This window comes from Canis aureus, chromosome 21, assembly GCF_053574225.1.
Source record: "Canis aureus isolate CA01 chromosome 21, VMU_Caureus_v.1.0, whole genome shotgun sequence".
Classification (NCBI taxonomy): domain Eukaryota; kingdom Metazoa; phylum Chordata; class Mammalia; order Carnivora; family Canidae; genus Canis; species Canis aureus.
The window spans coordinates 29,304,128-29,313,890 of NC_135631.1; positions in this window are offsets into that span (position 1 = coordinate 29,304,128).

The window sequence follows — 9,763 nt, forward strand, 5'->3', positions numbered from 1 at the left end:
GTACAATTGAAGCTCACCTCAATTACTCAGAATATCATTTGTCTGCTTCCTAGGGGTCAGAGAGCTAAATGTTATCCAAGAGACCAGAAGAATCATTGAATAACTAAGAGGTTCAAGGCAGAAAAAAAAAAAAAATAAGGGCCTGCCTGCTTGACCCTTGGGTATCTAGCACTTATGTTAATATCTCTGTTATAAAGCTGGTCATGTAAGAGAGAAAGTCCCGAAGTGCATCATCGGAAGCCCCGGTTCTGCAGACTATAGCTGATCACTTACATAAAACATTCTGTGATCCTGTAAGTTTGAGAAATCCGCAGTTAAAAAGTAAAGGCAAAATAAATAAATAAATAAATAAATAAATAAATAAATAAATCATAAAAACATAAAAAAATAAAAAATAAAAATAAAAATAAAAAAATAAAAAGCAAAGGCAGATTCCTTCCTGCAGGACTTCTCAGAGCCTTCAGCATTAAGCATGTACTGTGATTCTCCCGGCCTGACCTACATAAAACAGCTTTTCAGAAACTGGCCAGAAAGAAATGGGCACACTGTGTTAGAAATAAGGCTTGCAACTACAGGGTCATAGTGCATCATAGGAGAATAGAAAAAAAAAAAAAAAAAAGGAGAATAGAAGATAACATTGTTCACCGCACTTTTATTACTGGGACTTACCCTGAACCCTGGAACCCAACCATATAGTGAATGAGCAGTATTGATGTGGACACTTGAAGGGACAGACGTAGGGGTAGCTGAAGAGAAAGGATTCTCGGTTGGGGCTGAACACATCAAAAAGCTAAAGACACTGGATTTCATATCTAAATTATCTGGTCTGAGATTGATACGCAGAAATTCATCTGCAAATCCAAGCACATCAGCTGCACAAATTCCAGATCGCACACAGAGGGTGTGCATGACGGCTCGGTAAGAAGTCCTGATTAGTACAATTCTCACCCACAGGGTCCCCCCACCTCGAGATGGTCAGAGTACCTCAACTCATAATGAAATTAACTTTGCAAGATAAGAACACAAGGGTGCTACCCTCTATAAAATCCTCTCATGGCTAAAATCTGATTCCTCTCCAGACTCAACCGCAGGCCCCTCACTTCCTGCTAAGAATCAGGTCTAACCTGTTCCAGGGACACCTGCTGATGACAGTCTGTGATCACAGATTCCTGGGTTCTTTGGGCCCATTGTCTACTTCCAGACCCCCCAGGCACAGCGCGGGGTAATGGGGCGGGACTGAGCCCCATGCCCCCGCCCACCGCAGAAGCGGGGAGTCTAGTCTTCCTCTGTGTGGCCCTCACCCTCCTTGTCCCATAATCTCCACCTCGAAAGGCGGTTTCTGTGGCCTCATTGCAGGGCCCCCAGCTCAGGGTGCCCCTGTGTCCCGCACATCCCACAACAGCAGGAAACCGTGCCTCCATTCCCTGATGCTCAGGCAACTCCTTGCCACGGATGTTAAGTGTCCTCCAAAGCTTGAGAAAGAGAATTTCCTCCCTGTGTAATTGTGCCCACTACCCACCAACATGGGCCCAGGGCTCCAGGACCATGACTCTGAAACAGGGTTCTCTCTCCTTTGCCCAGGGCACAGACTTGCCCTCAGAAGGCAGACAGGGAATGCGAAGGACCTGGGCCATCATTCTGGCCAGGACATTGGCCTACCCTTCCCCTTTCTTGACGGGAAGCCATGCCCTGGGAATCTGGTCAGGCCTCACCCAGTCTACTCGCCCCAGAGACCTTCCTTATGAGAGTGAAGATTCAGGGTCCCCAGCCTTTCTCCCAACCGCTCATGGAAATGGGTCCATAGAACAGGAGCTTTGCACTCTCGTGCACGTATATGTGTTTGAGGTGGGGGACAAACCCAACAGACCCAAGCAGCAAACCACACAGTTTTGAAAAACAGGCCCAGACTGATGGAAAGAACATCCCGTCGGGAAACACCTCCTCCTCTCACATACCTACTGCTCCTGGAAAAGGTTTCTTTGTCCCAGAACCAAATTTTCCCAAGAGTTACGAAAGGTGGACCCAGGCTCCCAAGCTCTGAGCCCAGCCGGTGAGTACAGAATCCAGCCTGAGCCATTCCCACCGGGTTCCAACACCTCTTTATTGTTTCAGTTTAAAGACTCATCGACGTACCTATTTCTTATTAATCAGCTTTAACATATTTTACAAAGTGTCCTGCTAGTGCAGTCACCAATCTTCTGGATTTATAGAACTCACCTCACTTACTAAATATCACATTTGGCAGAACATGTGTCATTTTCTATAAATATTGAAAAATCAATAATTGCTGCCAGAAACCCTGTATTTGTTCAGACCCTGGGTGAGATAAATGATGAATAGAAATACCATTCTCCCTTAAAATTCAGAAATAAGACACATCTGATTGCTTATTCTTTTGATGCTTCTACAATGTGCCTGGCTTCAACAATCACGGGTGCAGCCCGCAGCGCTTACTCTTCCTTCTGCTGTATTTTTATTATTTTACATCTATTTCTAAATGAACAGTTAGAGTCAGCAGACTACCCTCATCATGCAGGGATAAGAAACACGTGTGAACACTGGGAGCGGGTACTCACAGCAAGCTGGGAAGGAGCATGGAGTTAAGTACAGATTCATCGTCCTAAAGTGATGAACCAGCAGTACAAAGTGTTGAGTTCGGTCTCTATGTGTGTGTCTATGTCTATGTGTGTGTCTCTTTCTATATATATATATAAAAAGTATATTTATCTTGCATTTTATATTAAACAAAAATATTTTGCAAATATATTTATAGATTTAATATATTTAATGAATATGAATATATTTGTATATTTAATAAATATGAATGTATGTAATATAAATATGATATACGTCTGTATATTTAATATATGTTAATGTGTCACATTAAACATATAAACACTACTATATTAAATATATTTTAATTATATACATTCATTAAATACTATCAGGATGTATAGTACATATTAGAGAAGTTCATTCTTTAATTACTTCAGAAAGAAAATGAGATAAAGAAGGTGCTATATACGCACACACACACACACACACACACACACTCTGGAATATTATTTGGCCATGAGAAAGAAAGAAAATTCCCAGCACTTGCAATAACATGGATAGACACTGAGGACATTGTGCTAAATGAAAAGTACCAGACGGACAAAAATCCCCCAGGGAATCATTTATACGGGGAACCTTAAAAAAAAAAAAAAAGGCAAAGTCCTAGAAACAGCATAGAACAGTGGTTGCCAGGGGCAGGGGGAGACAAGAGGTTGACAAAAGGGTGCAAGGGTTCAGCCCTAAGAAGAAGAAGCCCGGGATCTCCTATAAAATGATAAAATGTCAGGTGCAAAAAAAAAAAAAACAAAAAACAAAAAACCTCAGGTGCAGCTGAGCTGAGAACGCGCACTGGATAAGTGAGAGCTGGCGGGTGGGCACATGGAGACAGGCCAGTCCGCCCACAGGGGACCCGCCCGTCAGGCCCCACAACCAATGCTCTCTAAACAGCTTGCAATTTGGTATGTTAGTTATATGTCAGCAAAACCGAAATTTTAACAAAAGAAGACGAGAAAAAAGCCCAAGCTGAAATAGATTTCTCCCTCCTCCCAAGGGGCCTTCTCGCACAGGCCCGCAAACCAGCCACTCGGAATCCACTAGTTCCAGCTTTGCTCTGCCAAGGGCCAGGGAGCGCTCTCCGTGAAGGCCAGAGGTGACATTTTGAGCCGTCTGGGCCCTGTGGGGGCTGCCAGGGCTGACCAGGATGCCTCTGTGGCAGGAAAGCCCTCACACACAGCACCCAGGTGAGGGAGTACGGTGCAGCCTCATAAACTCCATGCACTCAGACAGGCAACAGGCCCGGTGGGACCTACTTACCAGCCACTGTCCTTGCTGGTCCTTGGCTTGGAATATGGTGAGGAGATGCTTGGGGGAGTGTGGGGCAAGCTCATGAGAACTACTGAAAAAGTCATGAAAGCTGCCATTTTGTGTGTGTGTTTATTCTCCCTAAAACTCTTTTCTTCCTTACAGCTCCAGACCCATTGCCCCTGACTTAGAACCTGGATCTGAAAAGAAGAGAAAAAGACCAACACGCATCGATACAAGTGGCATAAAGAGGATCCTGACATCATGTCAGGGATCTCCACCCCTGGATATACCTCTATGAATCCAAAGGGACATACTTTCCCATTCTTTCTTAGGTTCTCAGCTGGGTCTGTGTAACAGAAGACAGATTAACAAGAGAAAAGAATAGAAATGTATTTAATATAAGTTTTATGTGACATAAGAGCCTCCCTAAGGAAATGAAGACCCAAAGAATCATTTCAACCTGAGTGCTCTTATACTAGATTTGACGAAGCAAAGGAAGTCACAGAAAAAAATGTGATAAGACAAAGGAGTATGAACTAAAAGTAGTAAACTGGGGGCGGGGGGTGTGGTTAACTTAGCAAAACCTGTGCATTCATTCAAATTCCTTTTAGCATCCCTGCATCTTTGGAGATAGGATGCTTCTTTCCTCCATATATAAGGAGGACGCCTCCCATATGAGGGTCTCATGACCTGCTTCCAAGGAAATGTCTGCAAGGCCTTCCTGCACCTGCTGTTTCTCAAATTCCTTCAGCTGAAAATATTCAATGTGCCAAGACACCACAGCTTGGGGTAGCACGTCCTGAACCCTACACCAAGTCCCCAAATTCCCTCTTAGTTTCTGGTAGTTGGGGTTAGATTTTTGTCACCTGCTGCTAACAGTAGTAGTGATACATCCTGACTAATGCAGTATTTCATTTAATCCTCATACAACTCTGTAAGAGAAATTCTTTCTCATTGCGTAACTGAGGGAACTGAGGTACAGAGAAGAAGTTTCCACCGTACACGCCGCTGGGGAACAGCAGGGCCAGGTTCTGTGCTCTGATGGGGCGGATGGCCCCTGCTCCGCCCTAAGAAGTCCAACTGGCCCTATGACACTGCCCGTCCCTCCTGAAAACTAGTGAATCTGATGTAGCCCTCACAAAAGAGTAAACACACAGGATCAGTTCCAGAAGCCACCACTTGTGTCACCCAGTTAAATTCCTATTTAACTAAGAGAAAATGGTATCGACCACAGTTGGCTTGATTGCAAATGTCAGGCTCTTTGAATTATTAGAAACAGCAATGAAAAATTGATTACATTTAAAACATCCTGTGAAAAGTTTTACAATTGCACATTAAGAAACGGTGTTAAGCAAATAAGAACTAATTGTTCTCAGCTGCACTAGTAACAGCCCTGTCTGCCTTCCCATTACAATGCATATTCATTTTATTTGAACGGGAAAAGTAAATAAAAATAAAAAGTCCCAGATCTCATTCATATTCAATCTGCAATTCTGAGCCTAAGGTTATCCTCTGAAGGGAGGATAGCAATGTAACAACTAATGTTTTCCCCATCAGTTAGCTCCAACTGGTCTAGAAACCACTATCTGCCCCATGTACAGAGACTAAAAAAACATTCACAGGGAAAGAATACCACACACCATGCAGTAGATGTGCATCCAGACATTTGCGGGAGGATTTGAGGGATGAATTAAGATATTTTAAGGGTCCTTAGGGAATTGACTTGAAAAAAGAAACCAAAAAACAGTCAAAGTAAACTATGTTCTGTGCCTTCGTGTTCATCCAGCATCCGCGGGCAGCACGTTGACCCAGAATGCCATCTAGACTCTGAGGTCAGCTAACCCCAGTGGCCTCCCCACCCCTAACTTCATGGGGAGTCAAAACAGAAAGCTCTAGTCCCTCCCCATACCCACTCTTGTCCTCACACCGTGACTCCTCTCCTCCTGTAGTCGCCCAAGTAGGCCACGTTATAGTGTCGTAACCACACCAAGACATTCAGTAGCTTAAAACCACAAAGGTTTTATTACCCATTCGGGCAAAACGTCCGTCATGGGGTCCACAGGTAGGGTGACTAGCTCTCCCCAATTCGCCTTGGACTTTCACGGGTTTTGCACTGAAAGCCCCACAGACTGGGTCACGCTATCCACAAGACAGCTCTTAATCTGATGCTTGCTCCAATGCTAAGTTTTAATTGTTCCTTATGATCCAAAAGTCTTCTGAATTATGTCTTTCTCTGTTTTGGAATTGGGAAGTAGTTTCCTCTTCCAACTCTGAAGTATTTTTGTGTACACACTTTATTTCCTCTCATTTCTGCTGGCAAGTCTGCCTTTATCCCCCACTCCCACCCCCAGACCTAGTTAGCCACCTGCAACTAGCACCTGATACTAAGAGTTTGTTCTCTGAGCTTTTGCCCTGGATCTATACACTCAACATTGCTCTAAAAGGTCATACACTATGATCAAGTGGGATCTGTTCCCGGAATGCGAAGATGGTTTGATAACCACAGATGCATCAGTGTGACACAGCACATGAACAAAACAAAGGATAAAAATCATATGATCATCATATATTGATATCAGTGGTTTGTTCCCCGAGCTTTTGCCCTGGATCTACACATTCATACGTACATGGTCTGCCTCCCCACCCCCCACCCCGTCATCTCACGTGACCAAATGCTTTAGCACAGAAGAGCATGGATTGACCATTTTCCAGCTCCCGAAGCGTTGCCTTGTTTTTCACCACTCAGTCCTTAACAATGAAATATATTGAATATTCTGCTTTACGGCAGCCCCATTTTGAAGCACTAGTTCTATATTGGTCAGAGCAAGCTAGGTTATGCTGAGGTAACAAAGCAAATAAGCATTTCTGTGGCTTAAAAAAACACAAAATCTTCAGTCCCTATTCCTGCTTCGTGTCTATCATGGGACAGCAGGAAGGCCCAGGTCCAGCACCCCAGGCTGATACAGACTTTAGTATTTTAAATGTCAGGGGTTGCCAAGACACAGGGAAGTGGATATTGTCAATCCTGAACTAGCTCTTAAAGCTTCCATGTAGAAGCGTCTACACTTGTGTCGCTTCTGCTCACTTGTCACATTGGTCCAAGCAAGCCACGGGCCAGCCCTGATGACAGGATGAAGGAAAGTGCCATCGTACCACATGCCCCGAAGAAGAGACAATGCCTGTGGAGAGTCCTAGTGACTACCAAGCCCCACCCCAACCCCAACCTCCATTCTAACCTTCCAAACATACCCTGTAAAACTCTTCCTCGGTCGTTAAAAGATGTAGCTGATCCCAGAGTCTTCTCTTTACCTCCTGCCTCAACCACGATCTGTCTCTCTCTTAGATAAGCAGCCCCATCCCATACGCCTGTCTAAATGTTCCCTGTCCTCTTCTTCCTTCCTTCCTCTCTTATCCATAAGGACACCTACTTTTCTTCTCAGAGGAAGCACTCAGGGTCAGAACAATCCTGTTTCGTATTTCATGATATCCTGCCTCCAGACCATGACTCATCCATCCTTGAGTAACAAACATCGTTCTTTGAGGTTCTTACTTAGGACTCTATCCCTTCTCTCCCATATATGCCCAGATTCTCTGTTCACTGACCTTCTTATCTCCAATGACCTTCTCTTACTTTCTAATCCCACTACTCAAATCCATGGCCACCCTCTAGTTCTTACACTCACCTGGAACCTGTGCTCCGCCTTTGAAATCTTAAGTTGGAGTATCAAACTTTCTGGTCCCAACTCCTGTCTTTCATTCTTGCTTGAGACTACTACTATTGTAGCTCTCAGTTCCTTGCTCCCCTTAGAGTGTTTCAAATGCAAAACTGTCTCTTCCCTAAACAGCTTACCTGCTCAAAGCCCTTCACAGGCTCCCCATAGCACAATGATTTTCAAACTTGGCTACATAGTAAAGCCACTTCAGGAGCTTCTTAAAAATCCCAATGCCAGACTACATCCCAGATAAACTGAATCAGAATTCTTGGGGTGCCAAGCACCAGTATTTCTTTTTTAAGTTCTCAAGTGATCCCAATGTGCAGCCAAAGTTAAGAACCACTGACTTAGAAAATAAAGTCCAAGTGTGAACGGTAAATTACTTGAAAAATGGGCAGGGTTTTTTTCTAAATGTTTTTTTCCAACCATGGAGTAATCAACGTTGCTTATTTTCCTGGGCTCCACCCCAAGATATTGAGTTATGGTGACTTTAGCTACATTCCCAGAATCTAATTTTCAATAACTCTCCAGGTAGTTCTAATGCATGCTGAAAATTAACAATCACTTTCTGACATATTAACTTGTTCACACTAAGCTTTTGATACGTCCCTATGAATACAGTTTATGCTAAGTAAAGTCCTAAGTGATATTCTAAGTGAAGTCCACAATTTTTAGACAAAACTGTGAACTAGAACACATAACCACATCTAAATTTCCACAAATTGTGGAAAACAGGGAAGAAATTAGTAGAGGTAAACAGACACCATAAGAGATCATGATGACCAAGGGGAAAAGTCACCTGTAGAGCCATCCAAGAGTCTGGTATCTCCTGGTCAGGTGTAGGGTATCTTCCCATTAACCCCCTTTCCCCTAAAAAAGCTCAGTGTGAATCTAATCCTTGAATTACAAATCATCTACTGGATATATTCCCCACTTTTAGTCTTTTTCCAGAAATGACCCTCTCCCACCCAAAATAAATATTTGTTGAATCAATCATTCAGTCTTAGTTTTTCCACATTTTCAGTTAAAGGTAAAAGAGTTTCTGGGTACCTCTCTGCCACTATGAGAATCACTGTAACGATGTTATATTGTTCAACTTAGTAGAGATCTGAAGTCAGTTTACCCCTGCCAAAATTATTTCGGTAGTCTCTCCCCTCTCAAAACACAGGACTCTCTTCTACATGCCAACCAAACATTAACAGCATCCCATTTCTGGCTCCCCTAAGCCAAATCCCTTCCTCTCACAAGAGCTACTTGTTAAATATTCAGGAGTTTTGTGAAGTGGTTTTCACAAAATGTTTGTTTGAAATCAGCCTTGGTGGGAGTATTTATACCACAGAAATTGGCAAATGCTACTAGTCAGAGCTAATTTGTTTTATTTTGTTCTTTCTGGTAAAACCAGTTTACTAGTAAACTGCTACCTCACATAAATTTCTTATTTATACTTATTTAAAGTTTACAAACTTTTTCAAATCCATTATTACACTGAAATTTGCATGAGAACACTAGGAAGAAGGTACTATGTTCCGTTCCCCATTTTGTATAAAGAAAACAGAAGCTTACCATGCTTAAATAACCTGCCTATTGTCACAGAGATTTGGGGGGAAGAAAAAATAGACCTGACTTCTACTTTATATCTCTTTCCAAAGCAGTACTTTATTGAATAAGGTTAATAACTTGTAAACCTAAGGCAAAAGCTATAAATTCCCTGTGTGATTATTCATTCCTATCTTTCATTCATCAATACACATTTATTAACTGACTACTGTGTGTCAGACTCTATGCCAGATACTGGGATTACAAAGATAAATAAGACACAGTTCCTGTCCTCAAGGACCTGCCTATCTATTAGGAAAGAAAGATATCTTAGCATATAAATCACAGCACAGTATAGTGTATAGAGCCCTGGGCCCACATATATTCACCGTGGCCAGGAAGAAATCAGATGTCTGCCAATGAACCATACTCTCGATGGTAATGAAGCTTATCACATTTTAGGACAACCAAGAATAGCACTTTAAAAACCTCATGGCCTCACTCCCAATATATGGAGCAGGTGACATGACAGTTCTACAAAACATATCACTACCTGTACAGCATGTCCAAAGATCAGGGACAAGAAGAAAATACCCATTTTTCCCTCTCAGATACACATCCAAGCAATGCAAGCATATTATCATTGGTTTCCT